General features: G+C 41.8%; 1 long non-coding RNA gene across 2 annotated transcripts in view; it reads right to left on the minus strand.

The window, feature by feature from the left end:
- Positions 1 to 21,106, minus strand: part of LOC138441159 (uncharacterized) — a 25,914-nt gene extending 4,808 nt beyond the window's left edge. Inside the window, exons 1-3 of one of the 2 annotated variants that reach the window (XR_011257269.1) lie at positions 11,020 to 13,310; positions 10,723 to 10,937; positions 4,610 to 4,779 (exon numbers count right to left, since the gene is read on the minus strand). This is a non-coding gene — a long non-coding RNA (uncharacterized lncRNA). Of the gene's footprint in view, positions 1 to 4,609; positions 4,780 to 10,722; positions 10,938 to 11,019; positions 13,311 to 20,715 lie in introns of those variants that run through there. The other variant, XR_011257270.1, reaches the window with a different exon arrangement.
- Positions 21,107 to 24,686: the final 3,580 nt, after the last annotated feature.

Genomic DNA, 24,686 nt, shown 5'->3' on the forward strand with positions numbered 1-24,686 from the left:
GCTGAATGTTGTCACCCTGCTTATTTAACTTATTTGCAGAGTACATCATGAGAAACGCTGGGCTGGAAGAAACACAAGCTGGAATCAAGATTGCTGGGAGAAATATCAATAACCTCAGATATGCAGATGATACCACCCTTATGGCAGAAAGTGAACTAAAAAGCCTCTTGATGAAAGTGAAACAGGAGAGTGAAAAAGTTGGCTTAAAGCTCAACCTTCAGAAAACAAAGATCATGGCATCCGGTCCCATCACTTCATGGGAAAGAGATGGGGAAACAGTGGAAACAGTGTCAGACTTTCTTTTTTTGGGCTCCAAAATCACTGCAGATGGTGACTGCAGCCATGAAATTAAAAGACGCTTACTCCTTGGAAGAAAAGTTATGACCAACCTAGATAGCATATTGAAAAGCAGAGACATTACTTTGCCGACTAAGGTCCGTCTAGTCAAGGCTATGGTTTTTCCAGTGGTCATGTGTGGATGTGAGAGTTGGACTGTGAAGAAAGCTGAGTGCTGAAGAATTGATGCTTTCGAACTGTGGTGTTGGAGAGGACTCTTGAGAGTCCCTGGGACTGCAAGGAGATCCAACCAGTCCATTCTAAAAGAGATCAGCCCTGGGATTTCTTTGGAGGGAATGATGCTGAAGCTGAAACTCCAGTACTTTGGCCACCTCATGTGAAGAGTTGACTCATTGGAAAAGTCTCTGATGCTGGGAGGGATTGAGGGCAGGAGAAGGGGACGACAGAGGATGAGATGGCTGGATGGCATCACCGACTTGATGGACGTGAGTCTGAGTGAACTCCGGGAGATGGTGATAGACAGGGAGGCCTGGCGTGCTGCGATTCATAGGGTTGCAAAGAGTTGGATATGACTGAGCGACTGAAATGAACTGAACTGAAGATAGTATATATGCTCACACTATGCTGATTAAAACACCTTTGCTCCATCAGAGCTTTGGTCCCCGTGTCTTTCTCCTTTCTCTCTCTCTCCATCTCTCTATTTCTGGCTGATTTCCTGGAACACAAAAGCCAGCTGCATAACCCAGGAAATATTAGCCTCTCTCCTTCTTTCACTTTCTCATCATTGACTCTGGACCACCAGGTTCCGGTCCATTAAAGGACCTCAACAAACAACAAAGTATCAGAAAGAGAAATTAAGGAAACAGTCTCATTTACCATCACATCAAAAAGAAATAATAAATAGGAATAAACCTAAGGAAACAAAAGACCTATATTCAAAAAAACTGTAAGATGCCGATAAAAGAAACTGAAGATCACACAAACAGATAGAAAGATATACCCTGGTTTTTTATTTGAAAGATTCAATATTGTTAAAATGACCATACTGTTAGGGGAAGCACACTGATTGAAACTGCCCACCCTGGCCAGGTACCATAGTAACCATTTGTATGAGCTGTTTTATGACAGGAGATCCTGATAAGGAATACGGAACTAATAAGCCACCGTCAACCAGAAGAGTTCGGGAAAGGTCTAAAGGAGATACTGCATGTCCGTCCACTTCCCAGAATCCCTCTTTCTAGCATCCATCTTGGCTGAGTGATGCGTGCACCACCAGGAAAGACTCTGAATTAGAATGATTGGTCAGAGACCTCCTGGAAACTAATCCCATCACCATAAAACCTGACATTGTGAGCCACGCTGCAGAGCAGCGTGGGTTCCCTTACCCTACTGCTCTCCACCTGGGTGCCCTTTCCCAATAAAGTCTCTTGCTTTGTCAGCCCATGTGTCTCCTCGGACAATTCATTTCCGATGTTAGACAAGAGCCCAGTTTCGGGCCCTGGAAGGGGTCCGCCTTCCTGCAACAATACTACCCAAGGCAGTCTACAGATTCAGTGCAATCCCTATCAAACTATCAATGGCATATTTTCACAGAACTGGAACAAAAAATATATTTTTTTAACTTGCATGAAGACACAAAAGAATAGCCAAAACAATCCTGAGAAAGAATGGAGCTTGAGGAATCATGGTCCTCAACTTTAGATGATACTACAAAGCTACAGCAATCAAAACAATATGATGCTGGCATATAAACAGACATATAGATTAATAGATCAGGATAGAAAGCTCTGAGATGAACTCATGCACTATGGTCAATTAATATACGATGAATAAGGCAATAATACACAATGGAGAAAAGATAGTCTCTTTGGTAAGTGGTTCTGGGAAAACTGGACAGCTACATGTAAAAAAATGAAATTAGAACATTGTCTAACACTGTGTGCAAGAATAAACTAAAAATGGATCAAAGAACTAAATGAAGGATTGGATACTATAAACGCCTAGAGGAAAACGTAGGCAGAACAATTTTTGACATAAGTTGCAGTAATGCTTTTTTTGGATTTGTCTCCTATAGCAATATTTAGAAACAAAAACAAAACAAACAAATGAAACCTAATTAAACTTAAAAGTTGTTTTACAACAAAGGAAATCATAAACAAAATGAAAAGACAATCTACTGACTTGGAGAAAATATTTTCAAAGGATACTACTAACAAAGAATTCATTTGCAAAATATACAAGCAGTTCAATATTTAATAAAAGAAAAACAGGAAAAAGACTCAATAAATATTTCTCCAAACAGACATACAGATAGCCAACAGGCTCATGAAAAGATGCTTACTATTGTTAATTACATTAAGTCACCTACAGTTGAATGACTTCCATTTCAATTACATGTTTGTAAGTCCAATTTGTTCATACGTCCAACAAAGTTAGCCTAGGTACCCAACTAACACTTTACTGGGTACACCGATATAAACAGATTTATAATACTTTTCACACAAGTAGTACATTTAAAAAAAAAAAAAACATTTTAAATCTGACAGTACAGTAATCTTGGGCTCCCCAAGTAGCTCTGTGGTAAAGAATCCACTTGCCAAGCAGGAGCTGTGGTTTCACTCCCTGGGTCAGGAAGATCCCCTAGAGAAGGAAATGGCAACCCACTCCTGTATTCTTGCCTGGAAAATCCCATGGACAGAGGAGCCTGGCAGGCTACAGTCCATGGGGTCACAAAAGAGTCAGACATGACTTAGTGACTAAACAACAACAACAATAATCTTACAGACACATGTGGTATATATATCCAATGGAATACTACTCAGCCATAAAAAATATGATATCACATATGTGAAATCTAACATGTGACACAAATGAAGCTATCTATGAAACAGAAACAGACTCACAGAAATAGAGAACAGACTTGTTGTTGCAAAGAGGGTGGGGGCTGGGGGAGGGATGAATTGGGAGTTTGGGGTTAGTAGATATAAAATATTATATAATCAATAGAATGGATAAACAACAAGGATACTATATGGCATTGAGAACTACTTTGAGCACTATATAGGCAACAGAAGTACTAGCTGGATTGGGGTAGGGGCCAAGGGCATGAAAGTGAGCAGAGTCAGAACACATTTGGGTGTTTGAATTTTGTGCTTAAAATATTTTAAGCAGGATTACTCCAGAAAAATGTCTACATGGTGGAAAAATCACTCTGTCTCATTATTGAGAATTGCTTGTAGGTGGACAAGGGGAACAGATAGAAATCTATTGAGAAAAATCATGGAGACCAGAAGTAATGCAGAGGAAATGTTGATGAGTGGGTAATTTGGAGATTTTTAAAAATTAACTTTTATTGGAGTATAGTTGATTTACAATGTTGTTTTAGTTTCTGCTGCATAGCAAGTGAATCAGTTATACATATATCCACTCTTTTTTTTAGTTTCTTTTCCCAGTCATTATGGAGTATTGAGTAGAGTTCTCTCTGTTATACAGTAGGTTCTTATTAGTTATCTACTTTTGGAAACGGAGTCAATAGGCCTTTGATGAATTGGACTTGGATGTATTGAGAATCCGACAGAAATAACCCCCATATTTCTAGCTGAAGAATCTGGGTTATGGTGGGCCACTCATCAGAATAAGGAATAGCAGGAGAATATGAGCTCTCGGTGGGAACATGACTCCAATTTTGGGCAAACTGCCTACAGAAAGGGAAGTGCAGCTATGACTGGAGCTGCAGAGTGGACACTGATGGCTCTACAACTCTGAGAGTTTGGTCTCAACTCTTGAGCAGAACAGGAAAAGCCGCTCTGTAATTCAAGCCTACATTTCCAAGGAGCAGTCCTGTCACTGAAAGCTTGCTCCTACGCCCGCCCCTTGCTCTTTGTCCACATCTGCCTTTTGACCCTTTATTTTAATACTGCTGCTCGCCAAAATGCAGTAAGGCTAGCTTTCTTGGCACTCAAACATAAAAAAGCCCTTGTTATAGGAAAGCTCACTCATAGGCTTTAAGCCAGGACATCACCCTGCCCAGTGCTGCCTCCAAGCAGTGGGGCTGGTTTGCCTGAAAGCGGAGCTCTCTTCTCAGGGGGGTTGGGTATCAGGGGTACCCTATCCTAGCATCAGGCCAATGGCGAGCCTCTTTGCTTATTGCACACAAGGAAGTCTAGGGCATTTGGAATGTAGACTCGGACCAGGATGCACCCTTACCGTCAGGGGTGAGCCAGTGTGACAACTCAGTGAACTGTGGTCTCCATGCTTAAGGCTATAGCTACCACAACTGAGCAGCACCAAACCTCCTCAAACGAAATCTCACCAGGAAGCCTAGCGAGCTGAGTAGCACCTCCTTCACCAGGCTCCACCTGGTGCAAGCGCCCAGATCTTCATGCTGGGTATTTGTTTCAGTCTTGTGTTGCAGTCTTTTTTGCTTAATCCAGTAACCCCGTTCTTCTGTTTAAAATAACAACAAGAAGAAGCAGCAGCCACCTCAAAAAGAACAAAAGAAAGAAAGAAAGGCTGTGTGCATTATTCTTACTTTCAGAAATGTAAGTGCAAGACCAACCCCACTATGATCTTCAGGAGATGTGCTCAGCCTCAGGCCCGCAACAAGACTGAGAATGAAGGCTTTCTCAACCACTGCTGGGAAGCCAATACTCCACTTATCGCGCTCCCACTGGCTTAGGCCAGTTGCAGAGTGAGGTGTATAATGCAGTACCAAAGAGGGTTGCTTTATTGGTGTGCCCTATTCTAATTCTTGTTCTCAAGTCCTCATTCATTGGCTGGGATGGGGGTGAGGGGGAGTGGTTGTGAACTATACAGTCCATGGAATTCTCCAGGCCAGAATACTGGAGTGGGTAGCCTTTCCCTTCTCCAGGGGATCTTCCTAACCCAAGGATCGAACCCAGGTCTCCCACACTGCAGGCAGATTCTTTACCAGCTGAGCCACCAGGGAAGCCCGTGCAAAAGAAGGGACTTAAATTTACCAATTAAAGTTAACAGTCTATTTGGGGGTCAATGCAATCTTTCAGGATTTCTTCCTCCTCCCTTTTCTAGACTAAAGGTCACATCATACAAGAAAGGTTTGGCAGGGGCAGGAGTGGTGCTTAAAGTCCTGCTGGCCTCTGCTGCTCCCCCAAGCTACTGAGAAAGCATGTGGCAGATAAAAGTTCCTTCAACATAACAAAGGAGTCTCAGTGATCCTCAGCCTACCTGCACTTAGTCCCAGCTCCAGTCTATGCAGCCTCTGAATCCTGTTTACATCAGGGCATGTGTTCAGGTATTCCTAGAATCTGCTGTGCATTATCTCTTACTCTCGAAATTATTTTAGCAACTTCTATGTGAGTCTAAAATTATTTCAAATTTTTTAAATATTCAAATAAATGTTTAAAGCAAACAAAAATGAATCTCTCCCGTGCTAGCCAGGAGCCAAGGGAAACAGGAATAGGACCTTACGCTCACTACTGAATAAATCAACAAGGCAATTAACCTTCTGGCATAGTCACTTCTTGATTATTCAGAGTCACTTGCACAACAGTGTCTTCTCAGAGTCAATATCTGTCTGGTGTGTCTATCCTCTTCACTCCCCCACCTCTTCAGGCCCTGGGCAGGGAAGGGTGTTGGGTACTTGAAAACCTCACACCAACCACACCCCCTATTATCTACCCTCTTAATCTTTCTCCCTTTCCCAGTGAGAACTGTACTTAGTCTTTTCTTAAGAGGAATCCAAACTCCTCCTAAATTTGTCTCTTTTCTAAGGGATTACTCTTCTAAAGGGGCTTCCCTGGTGGCTCAAATGCTAAAGAATCTGCCTGCAATGCAGAAGACCCAGTTTCTATTCCCCCCCAGAGAAGAGCATGGTAACCCACCCCAGTATTCTTGCCTGGAGAATCCCATGGACAGAGGAACCTGGCAGGCTACAGTCCATGGGGTTGCAAAGATAGGACATAAGTGAGCAACTAACACTTTCAGTCTTACAAGGGAGACATTAAGCTTTGTAACTTAGTCCTGATGGTGTGTGGAGAGCTGGAAGATCATGAAGAGATAGGGAAACAGTATTTTTCTCTCTTTTGCTGCTGAATCTCTGAACCTGCTTCCTGTTGTTGGAGAATGCCTCCACTCATTTCCCACCTCAGAGGCTGAATATAAGAGATACCTTCCCATCCTCCCTTGCAAGCAGGCATAGCACATATTCCAAGTTCTGCCAATCAGATACTTCCTCCCAAGGCTTTGAATTGGGATGGAGAGAATGGCAAGCTCTACAGACTCCATTCTGGTGAGAAGTGGTAGAAACAGCACTGGTATTACTTCTAGCGGCAGTGGGCAAGGTTCAATGGCAGTGGTATCAGAGGGGTGAGTGGTGGCATCTAATATCTGCAAGGAAAATGGGATCTTCCCTAGACCACTTGGGACACAGCTCCTGGCTGCAGAGCCCTTGACCTCACTGGCTAGCCCTCCTGGAGATTTGGTCAGCTGTCACGGAGTTGCAGCTGGTGTGAGACTGCAGCTGTGCAGGGTGATTTAACGCTGAGAGACCACAGTAGCCAAGTTTAATATGAAAATAGATTCACTTGGGAACCAACACAGGCTTTCCAGGAACTCAGACTGTGTAAGTCAAGATCAAGTCTTGGATGGAGATAGAATTTTTTTCCCCCTGGAATCACAAGTTCTCTAAGGGACCCTAAACTATAAAGTCAGCCTTAATGTGCATGAACTTAAGACCCATTGATTTATCCTGTACACACTATTATATATAAAATAGATACCCAACAAGAACCTGCTATATAGCACAGAGAACTATACTCAGTATTCTGTAATAACCCATAAGGGAAAAGACCCTTATATATATATATATATATATATATATATATATATATATATATATATATATATATATAATTGAATCACTTTGTTGTACACCTGAAACTAATCCAACATTGTAAATCAATTATAGTTTGTTTGTTTTTTTAAATAAAGACCCATTAATAACACCAGGAACAAAGCACCTCAGACCTGGCTTTTTCTCAAGCTCAACTTAGTATGTAGCAGTCTAATGGATTGCAAGGAGATCCAACCAATCCATTCTGAAGGAGATCAGCCCTGGGATTTCTTTGGAAGGAATGATGCTAAAGCTGAAACTCCAGTACTTTGGCCACCTCATGCAAAGAGTCGACTCATTGCAAAAGACTCTGATGCTGGGAGGGATTGGGGGCAGGAGAAGACGGGGATGACAGAGGATGAGATGGCTGGATGGCATCATTGACTCGATAGACATGAGTCTGAGTGAACGCCGGGAGTTGGTGATGGACAGGGAGGCCTGGAGTGCTGCGATTCACAGGGTCGCAGAGTTGGACACGACTGAGCAACTGAACTGAATGGATTTTTTGCAAATTTTTTTTTCTTTTACCTTGGTTCCTACTTTTGGGTAGATGATCCAATGTGGACCTAATGCAGCAAGAAAACAATTTCAAGGGAAAAAAAGAGAGAATACCTACAGGAAAGAAATCTTTTTTTTAATGCATCTTTCAGAGTAGGAAAGTTTATGTCCATGCGGCCTTCCTGTACCTGTGAAGCGTGGTCTCTGCAGCACAGTGGGAGAAAACTTGGGTTTCTGCTAGAGAAGCACATGAAAGCACAACTAGCCAGGTTGGGAAGATCCCCTGGAGGAGGGCATGGCAACCCACTCCAGTATTCTTGCCTGGAGAATCCCTTGGAGAGGGGAGCCTGGTGGGCTACAGTCCGTGGGGTCGCAAAGAGTCAGACACAATTGAACAACTTTCACTTTTCAACCTCTCTATAGAAGATTTCTCCCAACAGAGTTTAGGTTCACAGACCCTGGCCAGCCAGGACAGTATGACTGGTAACCTGACAAGCTCCGACAAGAAGCTCTTCTCTTTCTTCCACCCTGCAGATAATCTTAAATAAGTTGGCTGGCAATTGCAATAAAGGTTTGGATTGGAATTGTTGGAATCTGGGAATGTCAGTTTTGCTTGTGATGACTGCTGCAAGTGTTTTCCTAAACATCATGGGGGCGAGGCTGCTGCTACACTAACTTTTTGTAGGCTGTACTCTTTGTTATTTGTTTTGTTTTTTTGTTTGTTTGTTTTTCAGCAACAAAGACATCAATGGTTCAATGATGGGGTATCTTACACATGTAAAGCAAGGTCCTGGAGCGACACACCACCATGTGCAAAGGACAGCAGGCAGGACACGGTGGCAGTCTTTGTTCTGTTGCACTCTTTGGAAAAGTAAGACACAGGAGAGAATTGCAGTTGGGTTAAGCCTACTGTGGAGTTTAGAGGAGTTACATCCATTTCTAGTATAACAGAGCAAGATATGGTGATCACACTTTACAGTGGTCAGTGTATAAAAGTTAAAAGTTTTCAATAAAAGCAGGACCATGATTTCCATTTTAAACTTTTCTCTCACACACTCAGAACCCTATGCGGGAGGTAAGATCTGAACATTCATGCATTCAGTCTTATTAAGGGTGCATGAGTCAGGCACTGTTCTTGGCCTAAGAACAGAACGGACAGGTTCCCTGCACTTAGTAGATCTTATGTTCTAGAGAAGAAAGAGGATAAATAACACGTAAGTAATTTCCTATCATTGCAAGTGCTAAAGAAAAACTGCTATCAATTTATCAAACAGAGCTCAGTACGTTCGAAGCACTGTTTAGTATTTTACAAATATTAACTCATAACAACCTAAAAAGTAGGTACATAATTATCCTCATTTTTTAGATGAGAAACATAAAGCACAAAAAGGTGAAGTAATTTAGCAAGCATATAGTGAAGAGAGGATTGGAAGCCCAGAGGTAGAACTCTGTTTCCGGAATGAAACAAGGTAACAGAATCAAAAGAGGGAGGTACTGATTTAGAGAGAGCATCTAGGAAAGGCTTACCAGGAGCTGAATTTAGAGCTGAGATTTGAAAACTGAGAAGAAACAGTCAAGCAAGGATTGGAACAGAGCTCTCCAAGCAGCATGAACGGCTCATGCAAAGGCCCTGTGCAAAGAGCACCCTCATACCTCCCGGCACTAGAGGAGGTCACAGAGGGAGGCAGAGACCTGTTTGTGTGGAGCCTTGGAGGCCACAGTGTGGAGTATGGATTTTATTCTAGTTAGAATGGGGAGCACTTCAGAAGCAGGGGAGTAAAATGATCCACTGTGCAAAACTACACAGTCCCCACTGTACATTTAAAAGAATGTAAATGCGTGGGGGAAAAAAAAGCCCTTGAGATCATACCACCTGATTAAGTGATTAATTCTGGGCGTGGTTTGAGACCATGGCAATGATCAAGGGTCATCATGACAATGATCTGGCTTTACCTGTCTTTTACCTGAAAAGCTACTTTTGTTATTACACAAATGAATAACTTTTAAAAATAATTTGAGCTCCATAAAATCCCATATGTGTTGTGTAGCTTAAAACCTACTCAGTTACAGGCAGTTTCATCACTCTGAATTAAACACGTATTTGTGGAACTTGTGAACTCTTCAGACACAAACTGAATCACAGTGTGTGTATCTCCCTTAGCGAAACCACAGGCTATCATGTGTATTATGTAGCAAGCAGAATGTCTTAGGGAGAAGCTGGGAAGACTGAGAAGAGGCAAGATAAGTAAAGCTGATTGTGAGGCTAAGAAAACCCAAATAGGAAGTAAGAACTCGATAAGTGAACTTATTTACAAGACTCACAGACATAGAAGACAAACATGGTTACCAAAGAGGATGAGAGGCACATAAATTAGGATTTGAGATTAACAGATACATACTACTATACGTAAAATAAACAATAAGGACTTACTGTATAGCACAGGGAACAATATCCTGTAATAACATATAATGGAACAGAATCTGAAACAGGAAAGATAATGAGTAACTGAATCACTTTGCTATGTGCCTGAAACTAACACAAGATTGTAAGTTAACTACTGTTGTATTGTTGTTGTTCAGTCGCCTAGTTGTGTCCAACTGTTTGCAACCCCATGGCCTGCAGCACACCAGGCCTCTCTGTCCCTCACCATTTCCCAAAGTTTGCCCAATTTCATGACCTTTGCATAGGTGATGCCATTCAGCCATGTCATCCTCTGATGCCCTCTTCTCCTTCTGCCCTCAGTCTTTCCCAGCATCAGGGACTTTTCCAACAAGTCAGCTATTCTCATCAGATGGCCAAAATACTGGAGCTTCAGCTTCAGCATACTTCATTGTAAAAAATAGAAAAAGAGTAAGAACTTGGCTGGCTTCTTCCAGTAGGAAGCAACGGATAATTCTAGGCATTGTCTAAACTATGAAAACCATTTTTAGTATATAGTGAGCTACTGCCAATTTTCATCTTTCTTTGTAGAATGACCTGATGAAATGTTTTTTAGAAGAAACCTGGCTTATCTCCAGCACCTACTCCCATGACAGCTGAGCCAATTGGGACTTACTATACACTGTCGTATCTCACTGTTTCAATCTTCCTCCTCCCTGTTCACAACCTCTCGTTCATCACATGGCTTATGTTCCGATGTGCGACTCTTCACTTCATCTCCTTTCATTCTGCTTGGAGACTCCAGCACCCCCTGCCTAGCTGCTTAATGCCATCACTTCCAGTGACGTTTTTGTCCAGTCAGCTTTGGCGATTGCCTTCCATTGTCATACCCTGAAAATATTCGTTACAAGTGATTAGCCACCAGTTCTGCAATTTACATGCAAACATTCTACCTTTGGGCTCAAGTACTCACATTGCAGAATCCTTTCCTGTCACGTGACCTCTAACACATCACTTGTATCTCTCTCTTGACACGCAGAGCTTCTTTCTGTCGTCTTCTCTGTCTTGTTTAGACTACTTCATGACTCATTATAATCCACAATCTTCTCTCTTCCTTCTAAAAACCTTTCTTTTTTACTCCTAGAAAACTTTGAGATTTTCCAGATTAACATGCTTTTTAGTTTCTATGATCTTTTCTTTCTTGATGCATGAGTTCTTTACAGGTGTATTTTTCAATACCAAATATAAGGGAATTTCCTAGTAATCTTTTTGTCGATGATTTTGAGCTGAATGTCTTACTATCAGACAACATACTCTGATTTCATTCCTTTTAAATATATTGGTTATCTGTTGCTACCCAACGTATTACTACAAAACCTAAACAGTTAAAATTCACAAATATTTATTGATTACTTCAGTTTCTATGAGTCAGAAATCTGGACATAGTTTAATTGGGTACCTCCAACTCAGAGCCTCTCAAAACGTCCTACGCAAGGCTGTGATCAAGGTCTCGATTGGCGGCAGTCAGCTCAAGGCCCATTTGGGGAGGACCCACTCTGAGCCCACTGCTGTGGCCACTGGCAGACCTCTGGTCATTACTGGTTATTGGCTGGAGATATCAGTTCCTTGCCATGTGGGCCTCTCTCCATAAAGCTACTCCCAGCTCAGCAGCTGGCCTCCCTCAGAGTGAGCAAATAAAGGCATCTAAACTGAAGTCATGGTGTTTCTTTAAAAAACAAACAAACCAAAAAACACACCAGACTTTATCTTTTAGAACAGTTTTGGGTTCACAGCAAAATTAAGCACAAAGTACAGAGTTTCTTATACACCCTCTTCCCCTATACATGTACAACCGCCCACACCATTGACATCTCCCACCAGAGTGGTATATTTCTTACAACTGATGAGCCTACATTAACACACCCTTATCACCCAAAGTCCATATTTTACATTAGGGTTCAGTCTTGGTGATATACATTTTATTGGTTTTGACAAATGTATACTGACAGGTATCCTCCATTACTGAACTGCACAGAACAGTTTCACTGCCTTAAAAATCCTCTGGGCTCTCCCTGTTCATCCCTCCCTCTCCTTAACCCATGGAAACCACAGATCATTTACTGTCTCTATTGTTTTTTTCCTTTTCCAGGATATCATAGACAGCAGGTAACTTTTATTGGTTCCTATCATTAAGAAATATGCATTTAAGTTTCCTCCATGTCTTTTCATTACTTGATAGCTCACTTCTTTTTAGCTCTAAATAATATTCCATTATCTGGAGGTACCACTGTTTATTTACCTTTTCATCTATCAAAGGACATCTTGGTTGCTACCAAGCCTTGGCAAGCCTAGTCTTTTTGTCATCTAATCTTAGAAATAACAACCCATTACTTCTGTGGCATTCAGTTTATTGGAAGCAAATCAGTAAGTCCAGTCCACACTCAAAAGGGAGAGATTACACAAGGGAGTGACTTTATCTTAGAGGTTGCCTACCACACCAGAGGAGATAAATGTTTAGAGCTAACTTGAGCACGCCTAAGCAGCCACGCCAGTTAAAGCCATGCCTTTATAGAATTTGTGGCTGCAAAGACTCTGCTTTTGTTTTTCTGTAGCATAATTTACCGAAGTACTAAGAACTACTGAGCAACACAATGAATGCTCTTGGCCCTATTGAGAATGATCCTAAAGCAACGTACAGTGCTGTAAAATTTTCTGCCAGCTCATTTTTACTGGAAAAATAGAATCCTCCTCTGGTACATTTTCTTGTACAACTGCCCGTCCCATTCAAGTTTCTAAGAAATGGGCCTCCCAATTACACTGTGCCATTTATTCCACTCCTCCCCGTGCTGCAAAATGAAGTATATTAATAGAAGACAAAATATCCAATGAGTAAGATGACTCCAGTATTATTGCATATATTATATCACATATATCTACTTACAAATCTGTACAGAAATGATGATGAACTAAATATCCGGTTTCACAAAGTAGGCACCTGCTTGCTAAAAGTTTGGATGTAATGTTAAACAATAATGTAGAAAATTTTAAGTAAAGAATATTTACCACTACTCATAGCAAAATACATATATTTGTGACGTTTTATATATAAATCAATAAAATACCACTGAAATGTATATGTGAAATCAGATTCTACATTTTTTTTTTTGCAGGGCAATCTTATACTATTTATACCTCAGTTGGTATGGAAGGGTGATATATGGTGCTTTTTTCCTTCCTCAGATCCTAAAATCCCCCAACTAATCCAACAGTTGGTGGAAAAAGTATTTGTTAAACCGTCTCTCGGTGGGAACAGTGAATCTACATGCTTGAAACTTTTAACAGATGAATCCCTTAACCCTCTGAGAGATGTGCCCACATGCAGCACAGAACCTCTGCTCATTGCCTTATTGGATAGTTACATCCAACCTAAGTATGTTCTCATGTTAAATGATGAATGATTTCTGCCTCAGGTGGAAACAAAAATCCCTAGGATAGCTAGAAAACAGTGGCACCACCTCACCACAAGAGGGAGTAAAGAGCCACAAAAGCATCTCAGTCAGTATTTTTAGAGCTAGGCTCTAGCGCTCTAGAGAAAACAGAAGTTTGACTGTTTCTATTTCCCTCACCCTCTTTCCTGGTCTAATAATCCAGAGACTTTCTTCTGGCCAAAGACAGGGCCAGTGCCTTCAGATCCCTCTATAGAGACAAGGGAAATAGAAGCGGAAGCAGCTTACTTCTCCTGTGCTATCCTAGGCTGACTTTCCATGGAGCACTCCCCATACGGAGTCACACAGAATTGAAACAGGTTCCTATCTTAATGCTGAAGGCGCCCTTCAGTGCCTGCCTCTGCTCTCCAATTTTCTGCCTGAGCCCAGATATCTGGTTTCTGAGTATACGTGCCATGTTCTGTGATTCAAGTAATCCTTGAATTAACTTATCACTATAACTAGGTGATACAGGTGGTCAATGAATAACTTTCAGAGGCCAACAGTAAGGACTCAATAAGCAGAGAAAGGTCAGACTTAGAGCCTAGGAAAACACATCTTTCCTGGAATGACATAAATAGAGATCTTCTGTTATAATCCACAATCGTTTCTGAGTCCTTTGCGCCTGGGGAAGTTCTAAAACACTCAACTCCATAAGTGGCAGCACATTCATACTCAGTTAAGCATATGGGGTGTTTGGGGATTTTTTTTTTTTTTTCATTGTTAGCACAGCCTGGGGAAAAAAAAATGATGAATAGAGCTGAGTAAGATAGTTTCCCTTCAGCAGAGTTAGTCAGATGCTGCAGGCAGAATGTGAGGCAAAAAGTACAGGGAGGAGGAGTAAATACAATGGGAGGTAACGTATGGCAACAGAAATATTATTCCTTGAGTACTGACTAATGTTTATGGATACACAGATTCAATAGAGCAGTTTTCCAAACTGCGGTTTAAAATTTTTTGAAAATAAATCATCAAATTACTGTCACAAAAGTTCACTCTTCTACCAGATCTATGATAACACTTCTCCAAAGAGTTCAAAGTGTTGTACTAAATAGAAATGTTTCTTTTTTCTAAACACTGTCAGAGGCCAAGCTTAATCTAGTTATGATGTGCTGGGAGAAAAGATGGGAAAACCATAACCAAGATGCCTTAAAGAGTGAAGATGACCCTAGATGACTGGAGAAAGAGCATTGGTGGAATCTTTGGACCCGACAACATTCAGCTAAGCTAAAGGAGTGAGAATACAGCCACAGCCATGCGCCATAGCCATCTCAAATGCTTGTTGGAGCTGACTGTAACTTGGGAGACACATCGCATCTTGAATCTTGTTATCTTCCAACAGATTTCAGATCCAGAACTTCTCATGATGCAGTTCCCCAGACTCTTCTCCCTAATACTCTTCTGCTATGAACACTGGTCCCTCTTCTACAATGCTCATTTATTATAGAGAAATCTATGCCTCTATCTCATTACAAACTTGTATTCCTGCCATTGTTATCCATGTTTCTTCCTAGCTTTCAGTTCAGTTCAGTTCAGTCCCTCAGTCGTGTCCGACTCTTTGCGACCCCATGAATCGCAGCACACCAGGCCTCCCTGTCCATCACCACCTCCCGGAGTTCAACCAAACTCACATCCATTGAGTCCATGATGCCATCCAGCCATCTCATCCTCTGTCGTCCCCTTCTCCTCCTGCCCCCAATCCCTCCCAGCATCAGAGTCTTTTCCAATGAGTCAACTCTGCATGAGGTGGCCAACGTACTGGAGTTTCAGCTTCAGCATCATTCCTTCCAAAGAACACCCAGGGCTGATCTCCTTTAGAATGGACTGGTTGGATCTCCTTGCAGTCCAAGGGACTCTCAAGAGTCTTCTCCAACACCACAGTTCAAAACCATCAATTCTTCGGCACTCAGCTTTCTTCACAGACCAACTCTCACATCCACACATGACCACTTGAAAAACCATAGCCTTGACTAGACGGACCTTTGTTGGCAAAGTAATGTCTCTGCTTTTCAATATGCTGTCTAGGTTGGTCATAACTTTTCTTCCAAGGAGTAAGCGTCTTTTAATTTCTTGGCTGCAGTCACCATCTGCAGTGATTTTGGAGCCCCCAAAAATAAAGTCTGACACTGTTTCCACTGTTTCCTCATCTCTTTCCCATGAAGTGATGGGACCGGATGCCATGATCTTTGTTTTCTGAAGGTTGAGTTTTAAGCCAACTTTTTCACTCTCCTGTTTCACTTTCATCAAGAGGCTTTTTAGTTCCTCTTCACTTTCTGCCATAAGGGTGGTGTCATCTGCATATCTGAGGTTATTGATATTTCTCCCGGCAATCTTGATTCCAGCTTGTGTTTCTTCCAGCCCAGCATTTCTCATGATGTAGTCTGCATAGAAGTTAAATAAGCAGGGTGACAATATATAGCCTTGATGTACTCCTTTTCCTATTTGGAACCAGTCTGTTGTTCCATGTCCAGTTCTTAGCTTTAGATTTGCTCAAATCAGAACAGTTTTACAGTTGGGCTCCAAAAGCTCAGAAATTTCTCAGGAGCAGGCCAGCCTGTATTCAGGCTAAGTCTCTCTGTCAGACTCTATCTCAGAAGCTTCAACCAAGGAATGTGTGTCCCAGTGGCTTGTCACGGCCCGTCTCTGCAGTCAGGGGAAGATGAAGCTTTGACTGCTCTATCTACATTAGGAGTAGGAGAGTAGATTCCCAGTTAAAGTGAGAAGCTATTAGAAATAGAGTGAATGAACTCTGAGCAGCCAAGAAGCCACACATGCACACCTCCACCACATTTCAGCCCTTCCCTCTCCATCATATCTTAGCACAGTCCCCCTTTGGCTTCTAAGGAACCTTGGATGTCTGAATCTATTGCAAATGGAACCTTTGGTGTTGTGCAGTGCGGTGGTCCTGACTATTCGAGAACACACCCCTGGTCATTGCTGTCTGATGAGGATCACTAGCATTCATTTGGTCAATGCTGTTTCAGTCTCTGCTCATGCCTTTTGTTAATTTCTACTGTCACCAAGTGACACCCCCACCCCCGCCATACACACACACACACACACACACACACACACACATCACAGGGAGACAAGGCAAGCCAATAATAACATCTAACAGTAATAACAGACCTCAGATAACAGCCATCACTGTGATAGGGGACACTTCAAAGATGGTAAGGGTGATGGAAAGTGTTCATTACCACTGCTTTAAATTCATCTTATAAATAAATTCATCATAGAACAAGGCATGTCATCTATACAAAAATTCATGTAAAATAAACCATTTGTTTCAAATAAAACATCTCTATTTCCCCCTTTTCGGCATTAAAAAAAAAGAGTAGGTACATTTTACCTACGTCTGATTTCTATATTAACCATGTATAATCAAATCAATTATTGAGTGGTTCACTAGGAAAGAATGATTGCCCTTCCATGGTGAGACATCTTCTCCAAATTTTCAGAGCAGCAGGCAGATGTAACGAGAATATAACAATTCTTCCCAGGAAAGACGTCTTTTTTCCTTAGAGTGATCCAGCTCTGTCCCCACAGTCTGTAGTTTGCCACTGGAAAATCCCACTATCAGCCTTTCAGGTGGCCATGGGGGTACTAACTGTTAGGCACTAGGCCTGCTGATGCTCTCAGACCTGCACTGAACAAATGTGGGCTCAGGAGCCAGAGGCTGAGGACTTCACCCTGCTGGACTGGAGAGTCCGTAGGCAAGGGGCGGCACATGCGGTGGCTAAGAGGGCAGCCACCGTCCCAGCTGCACCAGGTACCAGCTGTGCCCAACAGTCCCTCCTCTCTGAGACGTCATTTTCTCACCTATAAAATGGAGACAAGAGTTCCTACCCTTAGTACTAAGGAGAGAAATTGAATGTGACGAGGGTTTTGATTTGTGCTCTGGTTTTGTTTTTCATTGTGTTTTTAAGTGCCCAGGAGGTAAAGCTGGGTCTGAACTCTTAATTCCATCAGGAAGAAGGACTGTCGTGGACAACTTAGAGCAGCCTTAAACCGAGCAAGAGGAACAATCATTAGACAACTTTGTCCGTCACTAAACAGAAGAAAACAACCAGTGCTTAGATTTCCCTTTACTTACCAACTTGGAAGAGCTGGCGAACAAATCTTAGTTAGCCTAAGGAATGTTTAAAAACCCTAATGTCTTCTTTCTGGAGAGCTTGTACTTCTAGTTTACATTATTTTGACTCTTAGTTCTGGTTCAGAGACATAAGATGATGCATCACACAATCCCAAGAGAAAAAGTTCAGAGCATTATTAATAGTGATAGCTTATATTTATGGAGGAGGTATTAGACATTCTGTTCGATGTGCCTTAATGATTATTTGAGATAGGCACTCTGGATATGCCCATTATACAGATGAGGAAACTGTTGTGTCCGACTCTTTGTGACCCCATTGACTGTAGCCTGCCAGGCTCCTCTGTCCATGGGATTTTCCAGGGAAGAATACTGGAGCAGGTTGCCGTTTCCTTCTCTAGGAGATCTTTCCTACCCAGGGATCATACCTACATCTCCTGCATTGGCAGGAAGATTCTTTACCACTGAGCCACCAGCCCCCAAAATACTGTAAATGATCACAAATGCTTAAAAATAATATATTTTAATTTGAATTAGTATATCCTCATGATAGTTTAGGACAGACTGTAATTCTGAATTCTAGCTGGTCTGCCTCCCTTGACCAGGCCCAGTGCCCACTGATTTGTTTCTAGGCAAAATTTCCGGCACTAAAGTTTCTTAGGTTCCCTCTCCCTTCTCTAAAATAGCAAGAATTTCCCACATGGAATATAAACCAACCTAGCAATCATCTAGCATCAGTCAGAACTCTTTCAGTTATAGAAAAGAAATGGCTCAAACTGGCTTAACCAAAAAAAAAATAAAATAAAATAAAAGTAAATATATCAGCTCTTGAAACTGAATAAGTCCAGGAAGAGGCGACTGCAGATGTGACTGGAAGTACTGCCTCAGATGAGAGCATCACAGCTCACTTCATCTCCCTCCGTCTGCTTCTGAGGGAGGCACACTGGTTGCCAGAAGCTCCAGACTCATAGCCTCACAGTTTCAAGTCCAGTGAGGAGAAAGGGTGATTCTTGACCTGTGTCTCAAGCAAAGGTGCTAGGCTGATTTACAGTTGAGCCTCATTGCAAAGGAGTATTATATAATCAACCTTGAATCAATCATTGATGCAAAAGGGAGGACATGTTCTGATCAGCCAGACCCAGGTCATGTGCCCAGCTGTCGTCAGAGGTGCCATCAGTGTCTGGAAAGAGAGTTGGGGGCAGGTGGTACTCCTGACCTACAGAGGTCATTAACAGATTCATTAACAACAGAAAGAGAATGGAGGCTGAGCGGCAGAATGTAAATGATCACAACCTAGATGGCGATAGGTCCTAATACCTTATGAGCCCAGGGACTTGACTACATGTATTCTTAACACAACTCTGGGCCAGTGAATGACAGCAAGACATAACGTTAGAAGTCAGAACAATTCCTGAAACCCTGGCCAGATAATCATTGCCAACATATGGGCAGAGATCCCATGTTCTGGCGAAGTATAGATTTAAACAGTTAACATAAAGCATCTCTCACTCAACAGTGAAGTTTTGCCAGAGTCAATACCTGTGAATCCAGAGTACTGTAACAAGTGTCAACCACCCCCACACTCACTTTGTCATGACCTTGGAAATTCCAGGATTTAGAACAAACGAGCCATAACAGAGACTGAAGGGGCCAGAGGAAAGCAGGCTCAGAAGGTTTCAGCTTAGCGCTGAAAAGCTAACAGAGAAGAAAGACTCTTCTCAGATGGTGTCCATATGGTTTACATATAGGGTACATGAGATTTAAGTCAAATCTACAGCCAGGGACAAGGACGATGCAGAAGGAACCAACCAATCACCTTTCTTAGAGCTGAGAGCCTCTGGGAATACAGCCTCAGCAGAGCACCAGGAATGAGAGGGGTCGTTGTTGAAGGGAGTGGCGGACTGGTAAGACGGAATGTGGTTCTGGTTGGATGGAACTGTTAGCACAGCCCTCGTAGGCTTGGTTGAATACGTTATCATATTTCAAAAGTAAAGAGAAAGGTGCAACACAATAGCTAGTGAATATTTTCAAAATGAGTATTAATATTTATCTCCAAATAGGAATCTTTCTCAAATATAAATTGTTCATTTTAAATGCCCCAAGGATTAACCAAGTCTCCTAAATAAATTGTGTGCATCAGAGTCCTTCTTCATTAAACAGCCTGGATGATGAAGCTTGTTCAAATATAAGATTCGGCAACTAGCAGTAACTGCCTTCTTAGACAAGGCAGTTACTAACTACAGAGGTATCTTAGCCCAGCAACCCAGCCTCGGGTCACACTCCAAACCACTCCCATCACTTTCACATCCTTGTCCACATTCTCCAGGAAATGGTGATGCTGACGACAATGGCAGCTAACAAGAACCAAGCCCAAGGGTGCTAAACACTCTTCTTTACCCAAGTGCTTTACACTGGTTATTTAAGTATTACAATTATTTTCTATATTACCATATGTAAAATAGTTGAGTGCAAGTTCAATGAGTGAAGCAGCGCACCCAAAGCCGGGGCTCGGGGACGATCCAGAGGGATAGGGTGGGGAAGGAGGTGGGAGGGGGTTCAGGACAGTGGGGACACATGTATACCTGTGGCCAATTCATGTTGATGTATGGCAAAAAAAATTTACAGTATCATAATTATCCTCCAATCAAAATAAGCTGAAAACAAATTAATTAACTTAAAAAATATTATCTTGACCTAACAGACGAAAGTAACAAAAGATGGAAAAAATAATAACCTACACAGCAAGTGGGCTCCGTCACCCACATGTTTAACCCAGTTATCTGATTTGTGGATATGATAGCATGGACCTCAATTTTCTTGCTTTCAATAATACGTTGGTTGTTACTTCTAATAATTGTCAGCATTTGAATTTGGATGCGCACGAACAAGCCTCACATAGGTAAGGACAGGACTAAGATGATTTAGGCAATTTTTTAACAACCACTTTCTTTGACCTATCACAGAACATTCTGCCACTGAACACTCGATTCAACTCAGCCACAGACCCATTTTCTGGGAGCTGTTGCAGGCTGTGTAGAGAGTAGGGCTCTCAGTGTTGGTCCTGGGTTCAAGACCTGGCTCTACCACTTACCACTGAGTCACTGGGAAATTTTCTTATCTTTTCAGTGTTAGTTCTTCTTGTATAAAACAGAGTGAGAAAGTACAGTACAGAACAGCTATGTTACGTTGCAAGCGTGTGTGCATACTCAGTCACTCAGTCATGTCCGACTCTTTGCGACTCCATGGACCATAGCCCATCAGGCTCCTCTTTCCATGGGATTTTCCAAGCAAGAATACTGGAGTGGGTTGCCATTTCTTACTTCAAGGGATCTTTACCCAGGGATCGAAGCCACGTGTCCTGCTCTGGTAGGAGGATTCTTTACCACTGAGCCACCTGGCATGTTAGCCCCAGCAAACGCTTCATGACAGCATCATATTCAGTGTGGGAAAGTCTGAATCCCAAGATGATCAATAGATGATATCTGCAAGAGGAACAGAAAATTCACAAGAATACAGGAAAGGATTAAATTCAGAGATAGCCATTCTGTCTCCTCAAGAACTAATCTTGACGGAAATAACCACTTCCTCTTTTCTGGAGCAAAGAACAATTTTATCATCTGTGAGAACTTCCATCATTTCCCTGATCCACTCTTACTTGCATGTAGGGTTTTTAAATTATAACCACAGCAGCAGTTCTGTTAAAGGGGAGGAAATGTGGGGGAGAGGGTTGGAGGCACAGATCAGGCGACTGACTGATACCTTTAGGGTGCCCCTTCTTGCGATACCAAGAAGCTGATGATGATGGTTCATCACTGCTCAGGGCTATGATCCCTGGTCCAACTCATTAGTCTTGCTCCTTGGTAATATCTGCTTCCCCCTACCAAAACTATTCCTCCATAAAAGCGACTCTTATTTCCTTGAAAAGATGGACTAAGAAGGAGGAGAGGGTAGGAGTTTGGTACACAGTAGTACATATTCCAGAACTTACTTAGATCACAGCATCATCCTCATCATTGCTGCTTGTTAGACATCAGAACTGCTACTGGTTGGCAGCTGACATTAGGCCATATATAACTATGACATACCTTGGAGAGTATCCACATTGGTATTTGCTTCCTAAAGTTGGCAGTCAGTCATTCTTAGAAATGGTTCAAGAGAATACTTGATAAATCTTACAAGAGAAGCCAGATACGAAAGAGTATGTGCTGAATGATTCCATTTATATGAAGCTCAAAAATAGGCAAGACTAATCTAGTACTAGAAGTCAAAATACTGGATGCCTTGGGTGGGGCACTTCTGGGTAGCACTTGTGTTTTTTGTTTTGTTTTGTTCTCGTACATCACATGGCTTGTGGGATCACAGTTCCCCAACCAGGGATTGAACCCAGGCCCATGGCAGTGAAAGCCCAGAGTCTTAACCACTGGATCACCAGAGAATTCCCAAAATGTTCTTTTTCTTAGCCAGAGTGCTGCTTACCAGCTGTGTTCCCTTTGTGGGAAATTTATAGCACTGTACCCTTATAATTTTCCACATGTATGTTATACTTCAGTAAGTTTACTGAGAAGAGGAGGAGGAGGAAGTAAAGAAGGAGGAAAGAATGAAACAAAATAAAGACAAAAGGACATGAATGAAAATTTAAATCAACCCAGGAGTCATCCAGTGGGTGGATGGTTGAATAGACTCTAATATACCCAAATAATGGAATACTACTCAGCAATAAAGGGAATGAGTTACTGATACATGCAAGGGGTCCAACATGTTAGTGAAAAAGAGGTCCGTCTCAAATAGTTTATTTTTTTTACATAACATTCTCAAAGAGATAAAATTAGAGGTGGAGAACAGATGATTGGTTATTAGGGATGGGCAGGGAATGGAATGGGAACAGGTATGAGTACAGAGCAAGACTAATGAGTTGGAGCAGGTAGCATGGGAGAATTCTTTTGTGGTTCTGTATCCTGATTATGATGGTGGTTATAGGAATCTGTACATGGGATAAAACAACATAGAACTCTATACACACACATACACACATGCATGCAGATCAGAAAAAATGAACCGTATTCAGTGAAAACTAAATAAAGTCACTATCTAGTACCAATGCCAATTCCTGGTTTTGGAATTGTACTACACCTATACAACAGGTCACCATAGACCAAGCTGCATAAAAGGTACAAAGGACTCTCTGCACTATCTTTACAATGCTTTATGACTACAATTAATTTAAAATGAAAAGCTTAAAAGATAAAAAAATTTAAAAAGTCTTTGACCCTACCCAGTTTATTCCCATACATACTTGCAAAAGCTGCTCCCCTCAGGAAAGGTTGTGACCCTCGAATTCCTACCTTAGTGTCAAGCACTGTCAGACGAAAACATACAATCCTCACGTGGAAGTACATCTACAGAAAATACCCTCAAATGGCGAGGGAAAAGAGCAACCAAACTATGTGTTCAGACTCACTGGCTTCTCTCTCTTGTATGATTTGCATAACGGTTTTCACACCAATTTAGAATTTCAGGTTCCTTTCACAAAACTATACTCTTCACATATGTGTAGAATGGTTTTCTTAAATATTATGGGAACCTGTACAGCAACTATTCTCCAATAAAATTAATTATAAAAAATATGAGAACCAAACAGAATAATTAAAGGTAAGCCCCTAGGGTTAGCATCTGCATTGATACCACCATTGGAACATGATTGGGAAGTTTAGATTGTCTCAGATTCCAAATTTGCTTTCTACTGACAGCGACCAGGAAGTGAGAGCCTCTCGCCAAGATGGCTGCTTTCCTTTCCCTGACACTAAAAGGAACAGGAGCCAATGTATCATCAGTGAGATTGCTGCTTTTAAAGTCTGGGAGAGGAGAGCGTGGCAAACTCGACTTTAATGCATATTAGAGATGCCATTGTCCTTCTTGGCCTGCTAATGAATAAAAGCCAAACTTTTAGAACATAGTTCAAAACAAAGGATAGGTTTTTCAGCCATTGGTCATGTTTACATAGTATTCATTCTTGGTTGAATTTGTGTGGTTAGTCAAAGGATAGATCAGTTCAGTTCAGTCACTCAGTCGTGTCCGACTTTTTGAGACCCCATGAACTGCAGCATGCCAGGCCTCCTTGTCCATCACCAACTCCCGGAGTCCACCCAAACCCATGTCCATTGAGTCAGTGATGCCATCCAGCCATCTTATCCTCTGTCGTCCCCTTCTCCTCCTGCCTTCAATCTTTCTCAGCATCAGGATCTTTCTAAAGGATAGATAAAACAAACGAAAACTTCCAAGACCATATTTTGTAATCAGGAGAAATTTAAAAATTCTGTCACATTAGCAAGTATTGGGAAGTGTGATTTACCCAAATAGGACTTTGGACACCAACTCTCTGAATGTAACCCAATGAAAAGGAAAAGACCTCTACCTTGTGTAGAGCCACAAGGAAAACCACTGGTGATGGAACACAAACAGCGTCTAAACCCCACCCAGGGCTTCATCCTCAGGCTGTGTTCCCGGGCCTGCTCCATTCCTTTGCCAGTAAGATCACGTGCTGTTTGTCAATGTTTCTTCTCCCAGACTCAAGGATCTCAGGGTAGTGATCAGTGATAAGAGAGCAGACAGAACCAAATGATGGGCAGGACCCATGAGATCTGGTTCAGTGGTGTGGCTGGAAAGAAACATGGAAGGGTCATCCTCCCTGGGTCAGTTCAATCATATATTTCTGTGTCCTGGCCTGAGACCTCAAGGGACAGAGATATACATCACTGAAGATGAGGATATGAAACCAGAGTTTATTTAACTTTGCAAGTTGGGCTGCAATCTATTTCTGGAAAAAAAAAAAAAAAGACTTAAAAATTCTTTCCTTCTCTATGTTCATACTAATACTATTTACAATAGCCGAGACATTCAAACAAACTAAATGTACATAGACAGATGAATGGATAAGTTGTGGTGTATATGTATACACACACACACACACACATGGAATAGTTCTCAGCCATAAAAAGAATGAAATAATGTCATTTGCAGCAACATGGATGGACTTAGAAATTATCACACTAAGCAAAGTCAGAA

The sequence above is a fragment of the Ovis canadensis genome, chromosome 5, assembly GCF_042477335.2.
Source record: "Ovis canadensis isolate MfBH-ARS-UI-01 breed Bighorn chromosome 5, ARS-UI_OviCan_v2, whole genome shotgun sequence".
In the NCBI taxonomy this organism is placed as follows: Eukaryota; Metazoa; Chordata; class Mammalia; order Artiodactyla; family Bovidae; genus Ovis; species Ovis canadensis.